The 21,699-nt window shown below is 46.2% G+C and overlaps 1 long non-coding RNA gene across 1 annotated transcript; it reads right to left on the reverse strand.

Annotated features, from left to right (window-relative positions):
• Nucleotides 1-5,398: 5,398 nt before the first annotated feature.
• On the reverse strand, nucleotides 5,399-7,212 carry LOC111837256 (uncharacterized). Its single transcript, XR_002836612.2, has 3 exons — nucleotides 7,026-7,212; nucleotides 6,039-6,126; nucleotides 5,399-5,935 (listed from the first exon to the last, which is right to left on the reverse strand). It is a non-coding gene; the product is annotated as an uncharacterized lncRNA (long non-coding RNA).
• Between the last annotated feature and the right edge of the window lie 14,487 nt (nucleotides 7,213-21,699).

Genomic DNA, 21,699 nt, shown 5'->3' on the forward strand with positions numbered 1-21,699 from the left:
TTTGAGACAGTATTAATATACAGATAATAGAGAGTTTAAAGGGATGAGGGAAAGAATCTGTGTGGACTGGACTGATGGTGTTCAACGGTGTTGGGCTCAGCATAAGGACTCACGGCCTCATCCGGTGATGAGCAGTGATGAGCATTGGGGACCAGACAGGCGTGTCGGGTTAGGGATGAGTCACCAGCTCTAATAAAATGGGAAGAGTGCCCCCTGCTGTCAGAACCAGCATGAGGCAATGTTTGGATACATCTGATTGAAGACTATAAACAGCACAGGATTGGGGGGCGCAGAGATGCTAATACAGTCGTACAGGTACCTTACAGTCCAGTATACAGCCCAAGATGGGGCTTGTGGCCACACGACACTCACCAGTCGCCTAATGGGTTGAGCGGCCATGACGGGATGGGGGGGGGTTTATCTCGCCCCAATTTCCATTCCATAGGGAGCAAATAAAACCTGTATCTTCACGAATGAGTATGAAGAGGGGCACAGGAGAGGCCATAAATCCGGCCCGCGGCATTAATGGACTGGCTGTCCTCCCCCATTTCCCCTCCCACAGCCAGATTTGGTGTAGATTTAGGACACAGCCACCTGCTGACTGCCCCATCACCCATGAAGCCCCCGCTTCAGGATTTGCGTGTCACGCAGACAGACACACGCTGTACATGTGTGTCACATAGAAGTGTGAGGGACCAGCAAGCAGACACAGGGGCACAGAACGTGTTACTAACCCAAACTTTACTGAAAATCCAAAAATGATCAAAATACAAAAGAAAATCCAACAAAGGAAAATCCTGGGCCCAATAAAATGAGGTTAACCAAACAGAATGAAACTAAAATTAAAGCATAACATAACTCAACCTACACTGAACATAACTGACCTCATAAATAACACACTGGGGAAACATATATACTGGGTGATCAGTCCAGCCACACACACACACGGAGGAAACACTACCATAACATTTACACTTACATGCCGAAAAACCCATAAACCCCATAACATATTTAGTCCATCAAATTATACCAACAATTTTATAAAGAAAAACTAAATAAAAAATGTTGACTAGAATATAATAAACAATTATACCAAAACCCAACTCCCCATCCCCCTACTGTGGGCACCTGTTGGTACTGCCGATGGGAATTTAAAGGGAATCCTGATAATCTAGGCTGTTTGACCGTTGGACCGAAAAAATGCATGCACCAATTACAGTTGTTTCACTCCTCCAGGTAACTACAACTTAAGGAGATAAACACATGAATGTTGACACAACCGTACCTTGTTAAATGAACATCCTGACAAATAAAATTGATTACATGTATAAATGCATATAAATGAAACCTGGGCAAAACATATTCCAGTAGTACTTGTGCATGTGGGTCAAGGCGGGGTTACCATATTACCTGGCTATTACAGGCAGACACACACGGTGCATGTGTGTCACACAGACAGACACACGCGGTGCATGTGTATCACACGGACAGACGTACGCGGTACATGTGTATCACACGGACAGACACACGCTGTGCATGTGTATCACACAGACAGACATACGCGGTACATGTGTATCACACGGACAGTCTGTGTGTAATGTGTGTAGTTAAATCGCTTTTCTCACCTGCGTCCTTGAATCGCACTCAGAAGAAATTATGTATAAAACGATAAAAATATGATTAAAATTGTAAATAATCAGTAGCTCTGCCCATCCTGTTACGTTCTGTGTTCTGACCCATGGGGGTTAGGGTTAGGGTTAGGGTCGTGCTTGCTCCTCGCTTGGCCAGTCAGGCTCCCGTCGTTACCTGTCTGCTCAGATCCGCTCCTGTCACATCCCAGCTCTGCTCATTTCCCCCCACTTCTCGTTCCTAGAGCTCTGATTATTCTTCGAAGATAGCAAAACATATTACAGACAGACACACGCTGTGCATGTGTATCACACAGACAGACACACACTGTGCATGTGTATCACACAGACAGACACACGCGGTACATGTGTATCACACGGACAGTCTGTGTGTAATGTGTGTAGTTAAATCGCTTTTCTCACCTGCGTCCTTGAATCGCACTCAGAAGAAATTATGTATAAAACGATAAAAATATGATTAAAATTGTAAATAATCAGTAGCTCTGCCCATCCTGCTACGTTCTGTGTTCTGACCCATGGGGGTTAGGGTTAGGGTTAGGGTCACGCTTGCTCCTCGCTTGGCCAGTCAGGCTCCCGTCGTTACCCGTCTGCTCAGATCCGCTCCTGTCACATCCCAGCTCTGCTCATTTCCCCCCACTTCTTGTTCCTAGAGCTCTGATTATTCTTCGAAGATAGCAAAACATTTTAACTGGAATCCCAAGATTTACATTCACCCTTATTTGATTTACTCATCCATTTATCTATATTTGGACCTTTTAAAATCTTTGCTAAATGCTTGAAATCCTTCACAGGAAGAATCCCTGTGTCTTGGCGACATGAGAAATCCAGGGATTATGGGTAGGCACAAGGAAAGTTTGCGTTCGTGTTTGTCCAGCCCTGAACATCGATCCATCCAGGCGTGAGGAACCCAGCGGAAAAGCGGCGGCTCTGTTTCTGGTGCCGGGCTGGGGAGCTCAGGAGCTGGAGTCCTGGGGGGGGGTCACAGACACTGGCACAGAGACACAGATGCCCGAGGGCCAAGAGAGATGAAACGGGGCCAAAAAAATATGGCCGAAAGCCGGTGGATGGAGGGGGAGGACAGCGGGTTTTGTCTCCTTTGAAGCTTTAGAGACGAAAGACCCCCCCCCCCCCCCGTCAGGCGCTCCCAGAGCGACCTCACCGGGGTCTTCAGGGGCACGACGGGACAGCATTCAGTGAGAGCCAACCCCCACCCCCCCCACCCGGATGGGCCGCATCAAAGCACGCAGCCTCGTGGTGTGGGCGAGCCGACGTGAGGCATCCTTAATCATCAATCAAATCGGTCAGGAAGAAGCATGCAGACCGGAATCATCTGGAGACACAGGAAGGGGGGGCGGCAGACAAGGCAAGCCGTTGTTTAATCTCCATAGCAAATTCCGCCCGGTATAGCGCGAGCCGCACAATTAGCGGGGCGCTAATGAACCAACGATCAATACAGGAGGAGGTGCCCAGGATGAGCAGAACATTCTCCCTGAGCTACATACAGCAAATTAAACACGGGGGGGGGGGGGGGGGTGTCTCACAGCCCTCAGGGATACAGTGATTTTTTTTGTCCCACCATCTCTGTGTCAATAACTAATTTCCAAAGAGGATTCACCACCGCCGCCGATCCCATGGATGTGATGCAAGCCGTCTTGTCGTCTCGTCCTCCTCAGGCTGCCTGATGCGTTTCAGAGGAAGTGTGACCAGCGGCGTTCCTTCAGGACACCCCCCGTGAGCGTGCGTGCACTTGTGCGCTTGAGGAAGTGACAATTGCGCAGATCTCACTGAGAACAAAGGTGAAAATAAGCCACAGAGCTTGGGGAGGCCCATCTGTATGCTAACAAGATGCTCGTTTTACTCTGCTGGGGGGTGGGGGGGGGACTGTGGACATGCAGTGCCTGAGGTCTCACGGCAACGTGACCATCAGTGAGCGTTTAGGCATGCTGGCCTTAATTAGCTGCTCATGTTTGATAAGGTCACCGGGAAATCCATTAAAGGCACGTCCGGTGTTTCCAGGAGGCTGGAATGTTTAACTCCATGTGGCTTCGAATCAGCGCTACACAGCCTGGTGACACTAACAGAAAGGTCAGCATTAATCACGCACGCTCTCGTGCAACAGCGAGGCGTGCTAACATATGCACATATGCAGCTCAAAGCATGTAGACAAAATCTATTGTTTATAATGACGATTGGGTCACCGTCCATTATTAATTGATACTAGTGTATAAGATTCATTCTTTGACATTACTTAATAACTTGGTTTTTAAGGATCTGGTACCTTCAGTTTTGCCCTTTTCATTTTGGAAAAACCACAAAGTTACCTGTAATAGAAAACATGGCCCGTTCATACTGTACAGGAAACAGACTGAGTGTCTCTCTACTGCCCCCTGGCAAACACAAAGTGTAATGCAGTCTAGCAGGTAGCAGGTGTTCAACGAATGTGCTATACACATTGCGTGAGCCCCGATGTGTTAGCATCCTGCTGTATTTTACTAAATGCTGTTGGGACACGTTTAGAGAAAATGACCCCACCAAGTCAGTAACAGATGTTGTGGGGGCATCCCAAACAATAAAAAAACAACACGTTTCCCTACAACTTCACCTGCCTGAAGTGCCAAAATTTGGTCTGTATTAATGTGGTTCAGAATCATTAAATGCAAGTCAGTTAGATGCTCCCACAAATACAGAAGTAGAAATGTGAGTGCCTGTGGTGGGGGGGTGGGGGGTGTTTCACTAGCTCGAGGCAGCTTTACGAAGCCATAAACATCGTTGGAGCTCCAGACCGTAAACTAATGGGTGACCCCCCCCCCCCCGAGACTTCTTTAAAAGAGAAGTCATGAGGGCAAATGCCCCCCCCACACAACTCACACAGGTACATAATTAATGCATGTAATGTGCATTTAAAGGCTGCAGCAGCGATTCTATCTGTGAAAGCAAAATGACCGGCCACAACACGACGGCCCCCGGACCTAAGGAACCCACCTGCCCCCAGACAAGGGGCCAGTCGGACTCAAAAGGCTTTCCTCGTCCCCGTCAGAAGATCATCCAAAGACTTTCTTGTTAGAACTTCCCCGCAATCACCACGCCACCTGCTGGTGCCCTCAGCTCTGATGTCTGGCACTCATCATCCGCGTTGCGGTCTGGCATCGCCACGCTTCAGCTCTCAGACCGAAGGGTTTTCTAAAGACTCCTGCTGACCTATGAAGCTTTCTTCTCTTGTCCAGTTGGAGGTACTTGTCGGCTTTGATGGCATCGACCCGGGAGCTGGCTGGACTCATCAGTCGTCATGTGTTAACTTTCCATAACTTTCCATATGTGGATGATGACAATGTGCGTCCGCTGAACAGGTCCTGCCATTCTGCAGGTATTTCATCCAAATCTTAAACCATCCCTAAGCAAACAGCCGCCTTGGCAAGCTTCAGGCATCTTTGTGTGGAACACAAAATTCCCACCAGATAACGGAGATCGATCCCCTTCTGTGCCTGCCTTCCGCATCAGAGGCACATTCATATGCGACCCCGAGAACACAATCACCCTGGAAATGCGCAATTAAGCCTCGCTTCGTTAATCGGCTGAACCGACGCACCCCCTGTTCTCATCAGTGGTGGTTACTCCGTCGGCAAGTGGGAAGCGTCGCTGATTTACATTTCGGCGTGAACAAGAATTAGTTCAGAAGAATGTTTTTTATTTCATCATATTTCCAACAATACTGGACCACAGATGTCACAGGAAACCACAGCAAAGTTAGCTTGGATTTTTCTACTAGGGCATCCGTACAAAAAGTTGTACTTGAGTGTTCTCTACATTCACCTTTTGCATTAACAACTTCATAGACTGTTTTACCCAAAGTGATACGATTGGAGATTAAAGAACAGGGTCAACCAATCCCAGGGATTATTGGGGGTTATGGGCTTTGTTCAAGGTCCCAGCAGTAAAGTCCAGTTACCTTTGATTCAAGCCCATAAGACCAAAAGTGAAATCACTCTGCCAACCACAGGATTTAAACCAGCAACTTTCTGATCATTGGCACAGCATCCCAACCCACATAAAACTGGACAGTCTATTGCCGCATCTATTCTTAATCATATTTAATGAGAGCAATGAGTTTCTACTTTCAAATTTGTCCTGGTCTTAATCAGTCCTTAAGTAATTAATGTTACCTTTAATCATTCTTCTTCACCCACTTTTGATCCAGTCAGAAAAAGTCAAGCTCTTTGGAGCGACAGACAGGAGACATCAGTCATGACACCTGGGTGGGTTAGGGAACCAACGCTGAGTAATAGGAGCTGTAGAAGAACGCGACAGTGCAGAAAGTTATTCACCAAAAGCTCACTTTGGCATCTTTGTAATCTTACTCGAACACATGTGACAAGGTTCCTCTCAGAATACCTTCAGCCCACAAGTAGGCTGACTCCCAACTTTCAGGGTGCCAGGTTTGATGTCCAAATAGCTTCTTACCGACATTTTTTCCTGTAAACTTAAAAGCAAATGAGGAATTAACTGTCAGGGCAGAAAGAAGCAAATCGCTAGAAGAAAAAAAAACCGCGCAAAAGTTATTTCCTTGTCAGGGTCCGGAAAGAGTCTCCAATAAGGAAGTCGTTACGATTAGCAGCATATGATACTGGAGCCACAACAGCATCCTGCGCTAATTGATTGTCTTTTTGTTCATTAATTAGACACTAAGCTGTGAATATTAGTACCTCATTACACTGTTGACAGCATGAAATTATGTGTAAGCTTCCGAATCGCACAAACCTGGAAATTACAGGTTTTTACAGCAATAGATTAAACGCACACTGCGTTAATGGATATGCAATCCTGCTTTAAAGAGCACAATAATGGAAAGGCGCGGGCTGATCATAATAAGCAATTTTCACACGTCCTGTTTGACCAGCAGGCGAAGGTGAGTTTTCACTAGAAAATTCACTTGTCCTTGTCCCTGATGCTACATTTACGAGCCTGTCGGAGCTCCTCGAGAACGTGGGGGTGATGCTGTCCCTGCAAAGAAGGCGATTCCATTAGTAATAAAAGTAAAAAACCCAAATGACTCCTTCAAATTAGTTTTATGGGCCTTACTATTTAACTGAAGTCGAACAATAAAGACTGATCTCCTCTCGCATCGCCCTGAAAACTGACAGCGCGGTTTATCCATAACAGTGTGGCACTGCGAACAATGGTTTGGACCTTGCAGATATATATATATATATATATATATATAAATTATTATGATAGGCTTGTGTTTGTGGTACCAGTTAATGGGGCTCTCGGGTCGACAGGCCTACATTGCCGTATCTAAGAGAAAATCACGTCACCCTGGCAGCTCCAATAAAGTGTTATCTGCCCCAATATTTAGCTGGTTTAGGCATATATACTTACAATTTACGTTTTCCGAACCGAAGACGTCAAACCAGCTAAATACTTTGGCTGGGGAGGTCTGCATTTTAATGCCCTGGCATGCGTTTTATTTCTACGAAAGCATAGACCCATTTTGCATGTTAAATCGCGATTTAAATGCGTTCCCTCCTGCGTCACATTTGCATGCTTGCTGCGGTCAAGCACTTAACGATTGAACACCAGATGACTCGCTGCCTTTCCTCTTCAACGCCACCCCGCCCCCAATCTTCCAGTATTCGCTCATTCATTCACAGACGCAATTATGCATCCGGTAATATCCTAGACGCCGGTATGCGAAAAGGCTAAGTGCGTGATTGCTAATGACCGCCCCCTGCGGGAGAAACTCGTTTTATTACGCCATTTGATGCGGGCTACTGGTTGGCTTTGGATATCAAGGTGCGGCAGTTCTGTTCGAAGTAGTCTGGTGCCGGCTATCAGGGGGGAGGGGGGAACACAACCTGAGGATGTGCAAAGAAAGACATTCTCTTGCACACCGACAGCACCTAGAATTATGTAAAGCAAAATACCTTAATAGCTCCATGGGGACGCATTATTTTATGTGTAAAATCTGCAGAATATGAAAAGCTGATTGTGGTATATGTATAATTTGCATATTCATTCAAGAATATTGAACCGGCTCCCTTACTGAGAACAGACCTACTGGGAGTTAAAGTTTATATTATTTCTGCGCAATTACATTGATGTACCACTAGATGGAAGAAGAGCACCACAAAAGCTGCAAATCACGGGCGCGCATCTCCTAAAATGAGGAGAATGAGGATGAAACTGAAAAATTACAATCAATTAAGAGGGCGGTTGAGATGAAAAGGCAGCATAACGCCAAAATCTTATCGGTCATATCACTACATCATTGATAAGAATCTCTTGTTTATTAAATATGTTCCTTTTCAGTAGTTACAACATTGGCCCTTAATATGTAACAGTGAAAATTGCTCAAATTTAATCAGACTGGTCTACAGAGAGAAAGCATTTTTTTTACAATGGTTACAGGATATATTTTTTTTTTACAATGGTTATGATATATATTGGACTTGCTATCTTACCAGGTACCTTTGGTGTGAACATTGTAATTAATATGATTACATTACAGAGTGAGATGTGTGTGTGAAATCGCCTTGGCGATTGCCCTCATGTTTAAGTGGTGATTACTGAATCTGTGCACCCCTGCCTGTTACTGTGGACCTGTCCTTGTGTGCAGAGACATCCTGCTGTTACGGACACCAAAGCCTCATGAAATGCTTGCTGAGAGACACGGATAATGGCCTGCGCAAGCGAAAAAAACGAGCTGTTAAGTATTAATGTGGTTTAATGGCATCGATGTAGAAGAAGCAGCCATTTCACTGGCCCGCTTTACTGTAAGTGCCGTCTCCAGGGGCAACCAGAATAGCAAGAGACACCCAGCCACCTTCGGCCAATCACAGGCTGGGGAGAGTTACGACCCGCGGTGGGCCAGAATTGGTTGCTGCTTCACAGATTCGGGCTCTGCTGCTCTTGGTTTTTGTTACAGTTATGCAATGCGGTGTAAAGAAAGGCAGCTTTTTTTATGATTCCAATTGCAGGAATATTGATGACTATTTGGGGTGCAAATGGAACGTCAAATTGGCTTCTGTAGCCCAGTGGCACAAACCTTCAATATTATTTTTTATATTTAATCTATACATTCTGATGGATGCACTGCTAAAGAAATTTGTTTAGTAACCTTTTATTTTATGTTATTTTATGTTGATTTACAATGAAAGGGACCTATGAGAGTTGGACATCCTTGACTCAGCAAAGTCGTTAGCGACTGGCTAACTCAGAAAGCTGCGATTAGCAGCAGAAGTTTCCTCATCGGGGCCGCTGGGTGCCTTACGGTCATTAATAAACCCTGAAGCGCACCCCCGCCCCTGCACACAGCTAGCACAAACAAACCCAGGGCGGTTGGGGCAGCGGGGGGGCAGTGAGAGGTAGAATCGCAGGATCATGCTGAGTCAGCACTGAGACATGACCGACCCGCTGACTTGAGCCCCGAGAATGTGGGGGGGGGGGGGCAGAGGACAGGAAGGAGTCCCTCAAACGTCAGCTGAACTTCAAGAGCTTCTGGTGGGGGCGGGAAGTCACATCCCATGATGCACCAGTAGCAGAGCCTGTGGACCCCCCCTCTCCAGATAGCTCCAGTCGACCGGAGTAACAGCTCTGCAGGTTCTCATTACTGCCAGATTTATACCAAATACCAGGGGAGGTAACTTATCATCCAGATAATTACCCCAAGCATGTGAAATATAATCAGAGTAGGTCAGGACCCAACAGGGCCTGGGGTGTAGCTCTTACAGACCAAGGTTTGCTGACTTCTGAACCCCAAAAGCCAGCTTCTCTGATGATGTCACCTCCCTGGAGTCAGGGTGAGATTTGACCAGTTCCCTGAAGAGATGGGCTCGATGGAGTGAGCCAACCACGCCATGCTGTCGACTCGCCGAAGACACGGTCGACCGTGTTTGATCCATGGGCTCTGTGCTCAAAGGCAACATTACAGCCCGTGGATTAAGGGACTGTTGACAACTGGCACTTTCTGTAAAATTCTCTGCTTTCATTCAGAATTGATTAAAACTAATACGGTGTTGTCAGTAGTCCTCCCCAAAATGACACAAAACACCATGGGGCTTACCTTTCAATTATATAATAATAGTCAGCCAGTTATGGCTGTTTCTGTACACTGACAGGAGGTAATTACGGCTGTTGTTTTTGCATTGGTCAAGTGCTACGCTAAGCTACGCTACACTATTCTATACTATGCTACGTTACGCTATTTGACGCTATCCTATGCTATGCTACGCTACGCTATTCAGTGCTATGCTATGCTAAGGTGCTGTACAATTTCTCACCAGTCAAACAGCCCTCATGCTGAATATTAAATATAGTGGAGAAGGTGCGATTGCCGTGTGAGTCATCGATTACCCCCAAGCATCCTCATCTTCACTCTTCCCAGGTGAGCTCACGTTCACCCATGTGGTTAAAGTATTTGTAGCGTATTTTAGCTGAATCTGCATCGCTTTGAAACCATACCACAGGCACCCGTCAGTTTAGCCTCGTGGTTTATCCTGTCATTTGTGAGGAAATGCATTTTGGATACCGAGACAGAAGCCATGAGAGGCAGTCGAGGTAAAAACTCTATTTAGCAGATAAGAACAGACACGGCCCAGTGGGAGTCGGCTCTGGCGCTAATGTGTGATAGCAGCTTTGAGCAGCGACTCCCACTAGTAGCATCACAGACCCATAAATGAATCATTGTCTGGCACGTGCTAATCGATCAGTGTCGTCCAAAAGGTTCTCATCCTTCCTTTGAGGGAAAATAAAAGGTTGTCGATCCCTTCCAGCTACAGTCAAACTGAGGACAGGTCACCTTTACGGTCTGAAGACGATTGTACTCAAATCTATAGAAAGAGGCCTCTTTTTGTATCACTACTTTAGTGTTTAGTGTTTTACTGAAACAGCTGTGGTTTCTTACTTTGTGCGAAGACACGCTCTTAGATTTAAATAACATATTTTATTTGTTATTGCCTTTTAACAGTATGTGTGAGAGACAGAGGTCAATAAAAGCTTCACACAAAAGTAAGTCATGCGTGTCACATCATTGCCACTAGGGGGCAGCAGAGAGCCCATCAGCTTCAGGCTCACTGCTGATAAGGGGCAAATTCAACGCGTATCTCTCTGTTAGAATTAGTACAAGGTTTCTGCAAGCTGGCCTCAGGAGGCAGCCCTCCATCCTGTAAACATCAGGCACCCTGTGTATTACGGGAAAAAAGTAAAGCGTCATCTAAATCTTTGATTAAATTGAAATTCCTACTTTCTTGAACATCTGCCCTTTGTCCCTGTTGTATGTAAGCATCACCTGCCTAACAGAAGCAAGCAGGCCGCGGGGAATAAATCTGAGGCAGACCATATGCTCGAGAGACATGCTCCTCATTGCAAGCGTGCTCTTTCACCCTTTTTGGTCGACGTTTTTTTTGCCCTCCCCCTCAAACTGTGGACGCACACCCTGGCTGCGGTGATGTGGAACAAAAACTCTTTAGACTCTGGACTCTGCAGGTCCAGACTGGACTGAAATCTCCACAAGAACAAGCCGTGATCAGAGGCCTTCTAAACTTTAGAAGAAGGTTCCCCCACAGTTACAGTACATAAACACACTGCAGGGACTGTGGGAACAAGCCAGCTCCCGCCTTCCTCGCAACTGGTTTATTAATGGTGGAACATTGATTCTTGATCTCCTCTGGCACCCCCCACAGGAGACAGATTGAAATGCAGCATGAATTCAGTTGTAGGAGTACAGCGCTCAAAGACATGAAGACACGTACTTTGTACCCTGGAAAAAAACTGACAGCTCTTGACTGATCTTGCTGTTCTGATATATAAAAAAGACTCTACATCAAAGTGGATATTGGCATGTGCTAAATCTGGGCATCTCCACGCAGAGGCAGTCAAACCAGATGTCAGAGATATGTGTCTGCCAATGAAAAAAGGCTTCAAGAAAAAAATGAATGAATAGATAAACACAAACATGAAATTCTAAGCTGTGTTGCTAAGCCAATCCGAAGTCTCTCTTCGGTCTCTCTAAAGGACAGACTGAAAAAATGCAAACCAGACCCATGTATCAAAGGTCACTGGACACTTGTGTGATGGAATGGAAATGAACATTCATGGTTTGCTTTAGAAACAAATCAGCATAGCACTAAAGGATACTCTGTGACAAACAGCTGGTGATATAGTGTGGATTTAAAGATCAGGGAGCTCTGCTTTTGAAGAGGGCAGCCGTGGTCCTGCCTTCCTGCCTTGCCAGTTCTTGAAGAAGGTCTCTAGGGTTGCGGTTGTGGCTCAGTGTGGCCCAGCATAGCTTTTTTTCAAGTTCTCATCTGAGTCACAAAAAAAATGCACAATGAAGATTTAACACAAACACAGTTACACAGCAATACAAAGTTGAGTTGGGATAAAAATCCAGAAGAAAACCTCTGAGGTCCCAAGCATCTAGAGGGTGAGGATGCTCCCCATTTTGTGCTGGAACACAGCAATGATGCAGTAATTGATGCAGCATGCGAGGAATGTCTTCTAGATATGGAATCATGTGACATTGCATGATGCTATTTCCCCATGTTGTGCAAAGGACTGCTAACCAATGCGGGACGTTTCATACCCCGAGTTTCCTGGGACAGGCCCCAGACTAACCCTGACCTATCCTGCGTAAGTATTTATGGAATATGGATGGATGGATGTTTTGCCTGAAGACGTTTCTTCATTAAGCCGATGAGCACTCGTCACTCGGATACGGAGTTGCCCCCTGGATACCGAATCAGGCACAATCAGATGGTATAAATTGCCCGAGTTGTGACTGCCTGCCCTCTAAGCTGGTACAGCTCCGCTTTCAGAGCGAACAGGACCATGTCTTCTTGTTGTTTTGCTTTCGGTGAACTAAGACCTCAGCTTGTTGAGTGCCGGTAGATTAATTGAACGTTATTTATAGATTTGGAAGCTTGACTTTAGAGAAACACACAAAATAAGAAATGACACAATCTCTCATTTCAAAGATATTTGGATACGTTCCCTTCTAGAAGACAGCATGTTCTTGCTCCGCTCATATCTTTGCCTATGACCTTCTTGTATAGTCTTATAACTTAATAAATTAAATGCTCTCTAACAGGACAGAGAGGCACATTCAGAACACAGTCGAGAGAATATAATATGTGTTCTATTCCATATGCAGCGCACACTCTTGTCTTCAGCGATGCACTGAGCGAGACTCAATTGTTTCGTGGTGTTTCTTAGACTCCAGCGATGGATGAGCAGAGGATAGCCAATGAAAGCATTTAGCTCTCTGGCGCCATCTTCTGCCTGAGAAGAAAAGCATCGTTGTTCAAGAAACAGTCCATCTCTTCCCAGTTACACCACGATTAATGTCAACCCTCCCAGGTCACTGATGACTGTCTCACTGAAAAGGTGTCACTTTTCCGATACTGGGTGCCCTGTGTTTGCATTTTGCACATAGATTTAGTTCATACTAGATACTAACACAGCTCTTAGGGTTATATATATCATACTAAGCAGCTTCTAACAGAGTTTTCTATAGAGTTTTCTATATAGAGTTTTCTACAATGCTGACGGACACTTGTTACTGGGCATTCGCTGGCGGCCCTGCCTGTCTGCACTGACACCTTGACAGCTGTTTGCTTGTGATGCATTATCACCCTCACTTTTACATCGCTCTGGACAAAAGTACCTGCTGAATAAACAAATGTACCGTAAATGTTCGGGGGTAATTTCGGAATAAAGCAGAACAAAGACACGACTCAGACACTCGCGCCTCATGGAATTGCCAAACAGACAAAGACTCTGGCAATAGCGTAGATGAAGGAGCTGAACAAAACCCTGGTGGAACATCTTTGGATCCTTCAGCTGATACCACCTTCTTGTTAGCGACTAAGTAGAACCTTGCGGGCGTCATCTTCCTGTTTCCATGGATTTCCTGAGTAATCGTCCTGGGAGTCGCTCATAATCCCACCTCACTGAATACCGACACGATGCTCAAATATCTCTTCAGTATCACCTCTGATGGGCAGTCAAGGGCACTGCATGTCTTATTAAGCTGCTGAATTCTGATTGGATGTCAGATTACAGTGGGCGTGGTCCCTCTGCGTCCCTGTGGCTTTCCTAACACAAGACAGGTAAATGCTATAATTTATAACCGCATAAGAGTACAAATTATGCACTGCCGAAGTATAGGTTAAAAATATATATCTGCCCAACAGAATAATGTATAAACCTGAACACTCTGGAATGCAAATGAGGAATTTATCATCCCTAATTAAGTGCACAAAGTTATGCCCCCACAGCCCAAACGCTGTCAGTGGAGATTGAAGTCTTCCCAGGTCATTTGCATGACAGCAATTATGCGTGGGCACAATTAATTACTCAGGTCCCTTTAGCGAAGCTGTTTGCTATGACAAGAGGCCGTCTGCCCACGCCGGAGTCGGAGCAGCCCACACCGGGTGGGGGCGGGGGGAGTTCACCTTTCCAGGAGCCCAGTCCATCATGGTCTCTAATGAGCACTGGTTAGGACAGCACACTGCCTCCCCCCACGCCCAGCATCCTCCTACTGATTCGGGGAATCAGCTAAACTGGTTTCCACCGAGCAGCTTGGCAGCTTCCCTCGAATTTACCAGCAAAACATTGTTGCCTTGGAATTAAGAATTCCAAATATAATCATACAATGCATGAGGGATCGAGTGAACCTGTCAAGGCAGACTGAATAAAACTGATGCTGGATGTATTACTGCTCAGCCGTCCAATCGCGGTGCCCCCTTGTGTCATGTGATGTCACGGGCTAATCATATCTTCACAGCCACAGCTGCTAATGCACACAGCCTTGACCTGAGAGTGTTACCCTTCAGAGCTGGCACACTCTTTGTCTAACACAAGGCCACACCATACTGGTCATGAATAAATGCGCATCTTGATTGAGTATCAGGGATCCGTGTGGCTATTTTTCTAGGGTCAAAATAACAAGTTATGTTTTAGCCAAGAAATTCTTCCAACGCATCTCTGAAAGGGGATTCAGGGGCGTCAAACTCTGCGCTATTTGTTGCAGGTGTTGTGAACGTGTAGCACGTGTCCTGGAACAACTGGGCTGAATCATCAGTGTCCCGCTTTGCCAAAATCAACACCCCCCCCCCCCCCCGCCCCCCCGCCTTGTTAAAAATGGACTCTCTCCCCTCAGCCTCCAAGGTATCTCTGCTATGTCTTCACCATGGATGCCGAGACAGAGGCTGCATCCATCATCGGTCCCGGGTCTGGCCCAGGGGGGGCAAGGTGAGAACAACAATATGCTCATTAAAACGTTCTGGGGACGTATCCGTCTGCTGGACGCCTGATTTACTCGTGTGCCCTGGCTGACCCCATTCCCAAGTGCCATTTCCCCATTCTCGTTAATGGAATCCTTCTAGAATTCCGATTTATCTGGAGGAAGGCTTCTGCCCCCCCAGAGGAGCTAAACACCTCCAGGTGTAGGACAGTAGCTTCTTCCTCCGTCAGAACTGAGCAGTAATTGCTCCCTCACTCAAACCTTGAACACTGGAGGTATGAGAGGCACTTAATCTGAAAACCTTTGCTGAGCGATCAGCTCCACGAGCACGCTGAAACTTACCCTGAATCACAAGTGGAAATAAAGAACCTGATGAATAAAAACGATCAATATTTATGTTTATTCATATAAACTTCAGCTATACCACCAGCTACTGAAAGTACCAGCGATGAAATCAGCTCAGTGTTTGCGGTTAATGTTTACGGCTGCTACTGTTTTCAGTTTCACGCTAAATTAGCGATGTTTTACGAGTCGATATTTCTGCTTCGGATTTTCATTCCATAGAAAGGAAGTTTCCCGGGGAAGACGGTGGTGGTAGAATATCGTATGGCTACTCCATGCCTTCGTAAACACACATCTTTCGCTGGCAAATTATAAGAGGCATCTTGTAGTTTTTAAAGACATAAATCACAGCTAAACCTGTGATTTATTACATAGAATACATTGTGGCAGTATTTAATCACTTCATTGATAGAATTCAACAAAAACCACACACACACAAACTATGCCACCTAACTCACACTGCAAATAAATTATCTTGAAATAATGCACTAATTGAAACGAATGAATTCACGTTGTTATGATGGATGGTGTTTGGTTCGGGGCAGGCGTTCGGAACGCAGTGACCCGTGCTACGCACTCTCGCATGATGGTCTGCTGAAAGTTGCTGTGTACTTAGGTTTGAAGTGAAATCACTCAGAGCTCCTGGCAATCTGGATGGAGACGTGGAGGATTGCAGGCAGCACGAATCCATATCAGAGCGCCTCAGTAAGAAGGAGAGCTGAATGAAGTACCAGGGACTTTAAAAATGGGCTCTGCGTTGTTTCATAAAGCGGAGTGATACCGTGACAGGGAGTCTTTGGAGTCAGAATTACACGGGACCGTAATTTGTTCTCTTTTATAGACCTCCAATCTATAAAAGTAAAAGGTCAATCTGACGGGCGGATTATTTATAGTAAAGTTCCTGCACGGAGGACTGAAAAACCAAGGAAGCGATACGATGATCATTTTGGATAAAGGAACAACCTGGGTGCAAGGTAGCGAGAACCCTTCCCAGCAGCAGTGTTCCGGCGTGCTTCTGCAGGTTCTCCATTTCAGCCCGTAGTAGGAACAGGCCCAAAAGGGCTGTGTAGAGGTTCTGTCATTAGGAGGGGCACCTTGAGAATGGTCTAGCAGCAGAAATGGAGATGTAATGGAAGGACACCCCCATGCAGGACATGTCAGGTGCAGGAGGAGCTAAGAAGCTGAGCTTTAGACCCAAAACATCTGGAGATCCTTATAGCAGAATTGAATTTTCCTGGAGACACCTGACTTGTGACACTGTCCAGCAGTGACTGCAGGTTTCCCAACACAATCATCCTCCCCAGTGCATTTAGAGACCCTTCCTCCAGAATCTGGACCATCCGACTCTGCTGACAGCTGTGGTGAAAGGACCCTGGTTCCATTAATAATTACACTTGCAATCAGTGATCCACTCTATTTTCCAGGAGTCCTTTTCAGTGCCTGAAGGGATGAGGTTATATATAATATTCTGTATTGTGAGGTATAACATTATGTTCTCTCCATTCTGACTAACTGTGTTTGTATTATCAAGATATCCTGCCTACCCTTCTGCCCGCGACGTCTCCGCTACCTGTGGCGTCTCTCCTGCCCGCTCGCCCTTCTGCCCGCGACGTCTCCGCTACCTGTGGCGTCTCTCCTGCCCGCTCGCCCTTCTGCCCGCGACGTCTCCGCTACTTTGCCATCCTGTTCATTTGGCTTCCTCTGCCGGCCCCTGCAGGATGGGCTCCCCCTTTGAATCTGGTTCCTCCCAAGGTTTCTTCCTTCTAGGGGGTTTTTCCTTGCCACTGTCACCTGGCTTGCTCACTGGGGGCTTTGGGCAGGGATGATGTAAAGCGCTTTGAGACAATGGAATGTTATCTTATAAAAATGTACTATGCATTACATGTAATCTGATTATGTGGGATTATGGCCTAAGCACCCATAACACTTATGGCACTCACTTTCTGTGAATTTTCTCACACTTAAGATTCACAAGTTTGAAACATGGGTGGTGGGTTCTCAGTTCTATACTTCTATACTCCAAGTGACAGGCGTGCAAAGGGCTGTATGGAATGCTTGAGGTGCTCTCAGTGAACGACCTGGGTAGTGAAATGACGAAGCACGGTGGATGGACAACCTGCCTTCAGCAGATACTCAGGGGGGGCTTTGGAAGCATGCTGTGAGTGTTCTGTACGAGGGCGGGGGGGAACGGTTCCTTCCTTCCCCAGCAGGGTTTTCAAAGTGTGTGTTTTGTTCCAGTTGCAATCCGCTGAAGGCGTTCTGTGCGCTCGAGTGACTCAAGACGTAAATATCTGAATCATTAAAAAAATTGACTTCATGGTAACAATTGGCTAATAGCTCCTTATGGGAAATCTAAATATATAAAAACAGGATTCCAACAAAAACCTCATCCAAAAGGGCCCAGAAGGAGCCATCTCTGCTGGCCAACATCACACTGCTCGTTACAGTATAGTACATCCTGATCTGTGGGGGTTGTCGGTGTTTTACTGAAAATGAGACCCGGAGAATCTGTAAAGTTGCACCTATTTCCAGGTATCCTGTTCCAAGCTGTGCTTCCTCTCCAATTGCATCTATTTCCAGGTATCCTGTTCCACATGTGCTTGTTCCCCATTTTCATCACTTTCAGGGTATCCTGTTCTACATCTCTTCTTGTTCCCCATTTACTCCTGCATCTGGGAGTCCAGTTGCAGAGTTGTGTTTGTTTGACAGGTGGGGGCAGCTCTCTGTGTGGGTTATGCCGACTGCGACAGCCTCTCGTCATCACAAGGATCTGATCTCCGTCAATGCTGATAAGAAATCTCAATATAAAACCCAAAATGAAACTCAATAGATATGGATCAGGACAAATCCCTGCTCCAGTCACCACTCACCAGATTAGTGTGTAGCTAAACTGTTCATGCACATACACCTACATTTACTCACACTAACTAGCCACAGTGTAACAGTTTATTTATTCTGTGCCTGTTGAGTTTTATCATGGGAGAGTAACTGGTGAATTTACAGCATTACGTCGATCTCTCATCAAAGCTTAACATTCTATTGTTGTTTACTGACAGACAAACAGAGGAGTTATCACAGAATTACACATTTCTCTGCTCAAAAGCATAATTAAATGAGAACCATTCAGCTCCCCGTTTCCTCATTTGAGGGGATTTTCATGCACAACAACTGTACGGGTACGACGTGACCTTTCATAGAACAAAATGGGAGGTGGCTTAACCTCTTGGCCTCATCTAGATGGCCCCCCTGATTGGTAGAGGTGTTGAGTCACCATAAGACCAACAGTGATGTCAGTGACGATGCTACAGGGAGAGTCTGCAGGTATCCATTTGGTTCCTGGGTCACTGCTGGTAACGAACTCTAAATATGGAGTCAACGGACAAGGAGTCAAATTTCAGGAGAGGCTTTTGTGAGGAGTCCAGCGCTGGGACTCTTTTCACGAGTCTGAGCCTCGCTACCGTCACTAGCTTTCTGCTGAGAAGCTGTCAGGAGTGATATAAGATTCGGAATATATTACACTCTCATTCACGCTTTTTCCCATCGTACAGCACAGTGACGTGTCTACGAGATGATTTATGATGAATATTTGAGTCCATCCATCAGTTTCCAGCACTTTCTTTTTAAGATTCGACACAACTTCAATGATCTGGTGGCCATTGTGTAAGACACAGGACATGTGACAGAACACGCAACAGGACACGCCCAGGACTGGACCCCCAGGACATCACAGAGCCACTAAAATATCTCCCTATTCATCAGCAGCCGATGACACTATAATTAGATAGTCCTCATATAGGTGTAACTCAGCGGTAGGTAAAATGTGAAGCCCCTAATCATCATAAAAAAGAGCCAGTCCTGTGGTGGAATTACTCCCACTTAATGTCATGCGAAACCTTATAAATGCTTCCCCAAAAGGAAATGGACGCCAGCGGTAGATTGTGTACGTGACAAGCTTTCCCCATTAAAAATGTCAACTGAAGGTGCTTCAGAAAAACGATCGATTCGCAGAAGCAGTAATGTCATGACGTTTCCTACCATGTACCGGGCTTCAATAGAAATGAAGAGCCCCGTTTGCATAAATAAGGTCCTCAGGTTTTCATCCGTCAGCAGTCAGGTTCCGATGTTCTCAACGGGCAGGTTGAGGACAGCCTCAAATGACAGTAATAGGAGCCCCCCCCCGAATGGCCAGGCAGGTTTTGCTTGTCACCGTGTCAGTGGCAGCACCCCTGGATGTCGGGAGAGCCGTGACTCACCTTCAAAGGAGTGGTTGTTTGTCTACAGGCAGCGGGGAGGACGGACACAGCCAGCAACCGGGGTCCTGACAAGCCCTCAAACAGGACTGCCCTTCCAAAATGTGGCAGGTACGTAATATTACCGACGGGAGGCGACCAGGTCAGCCTGTGGGTTCATATCCTCACCGAGATTCTACTTCTTTGAACTTGGAGCCACTTAAAAAAAAAGAATAAAAATGTAAATTTGAGCTAAAGTCACCCTTAATAACAGTGAACACCAAAATACCGAGGAGGATAATGGAAAAATAGTTGGAAAGAGCAGAATGTTGTCATTCAGAAACTTTCTTTAACATGGAAACAAGTCTGATAAGGGTTGCGTAACTCTCTGCGGCCATTTCCGAAAGCAACAACGAAATCGGGCTGCAAATTACAAAAGGGAGACATATCCCAGGACGAGGAAATAAAATACTGCGGCCGCGAGAACAAATTAGTGTTTGGGAAAAGAGGCGGGGAGATGAAAGGACCCGTGGTCTGGCAGCCATGCTGAGCAGGCAGGGCGAGAAAGGAGAGGATGACATGGCAGCTGCCCCAGGAGATGGTGCATGTCACCTGGTGACCTGGCCATGGAGGGAAGGAGACATCAGGTTTGTTCTATAGGGGGGGTGGGGGGGCGCATCTCTGGGTAAGATTGTCAGGTGATCAGATCTGATGTCATGCTGTATTACACCCGTCCCAGGATCCCAGTGGTTGGGTAAGAATGGGTTGTTTTTCTTCCCAGCAGAAGAAGCCTTAGCGATCACAGCCCTGTAAGCTCATTCTCTGCTCCTCACTGAGCTCTCTGGGATTTCCACCCCCACTGATTAATTTCCACTTCAGGCTGGCCAAAAGGGCAGCTTTTGTGTGCCAGTGCTGTTCCTATGGCACCCCATTCTGAAAAGGACAGTTTCCCCATATATGCTCAGGCCCCTGTCACATGACCGTCTGCCATTTTCACATGCAGGTGAAGACCTTCTCGTCCCTCGTTTTCCAGAAGACCACAAGAAAAGCTGTCGTCAGGCCCCTGGCCCTGAAGGCATGTGGACAGGAGGGCGCGATGACATCACAAATGTAATTATGCTTGAAATGAAACGAAAACATCAAACCTTTCTGACAGCATCTGCCCATGCAGCCGCAAACTCAGAAAGACTGTCAGTCACTCTCTGCATTATTTCATTTTATTTTTGTTTACTAGACATTTTGTTTTGCTTCTAGACTTTTTGACTAGAAATAACACATCAACCAGTCATGAACGCTGCATGATAATAGGATTATCCCTTTAATCGTCACATGAAAGGCGACTGCCGTTTCCATCAAACGTGGAGCGTTCGTTATTCCCGGGGCCTGCGGGAGCGATTCGTATCACATAAAGGCAGATTAAATGAGTAGGGTGATCTGGGACAGCCTTTAATTAGTGTAATTACAGAGGCAAAGGAGTTAATCAGCACAATCAGAGGGAGATGTCCCGTTTGATGGTGCGCTAATCAACGCGGGTCCATCGTTATGTCACATAGAACGGCGCTCCTCAGTAGGAAAATGTCAGCTCAGGAAATACTGGGGGCAGAAATGCAGGGAGTTCGGGTCTCCTGATGAGCAATGTAGGCGTACGTGGTCGATGTCGCCCCGCTCAGAACGGCAGAACAATGATGTGGAAAGTAACACACACTCAACAGAGTTTATCATCCGTAGAAGAGGAAACCTTGCAGAAATGTTTTTGGGCGGATGAGGAGACTTACGGCCTGAGGCGGATTCTCTATAATCATTTTTACCCGTGTAAACTTCTTCAGATATACTGCAGTAGGGATTTTTTGCAACAGACCAGAAACCTAAAGGCTCTATCTCTTCAAAGGCGTCAAGTAGCCACTGGACACACACAAACACACACACACACACACACACCCTTCCCCGCCCTAACCTTAACCATAAGCAACTAAATAGCATTTTTACTTTTTTGATTGCAATCACAGATTTTTATAAAATTGAATTTCCCCTTGTGGGGGTCGAAAAACAGGTTTTTATCTCATTGTGGAGACATTTGGTCCCCACAATGTAATGTATACCAGGACTCCACACACACACACACACACACATACACACAGTCACACAAAACCTTTCCCAGGCCCCTGCCGAGTCACAGAGTGCCTGAGTCAGACTCCGCAGTTCTCTGCCTCGAGGCGGGGCTGTTCAGTACCCTGATGTT

Source organism: Paramormyrops kingsleyae, chromosome 25 (genome assembly GCF_048594095.1).
Source record: "Paramormyrops kingsleyae isolate MSU_618 chromosome 25, PKINGS_0.4, whole genome shotgun sequence".
Lineage (NCBI taxonomy): Eukaryota > Metazoa > Chordata > Actinopteri > Osteoglossiformes > Mormyridae > Paramormyrops > Paramormyrops kingsleyae.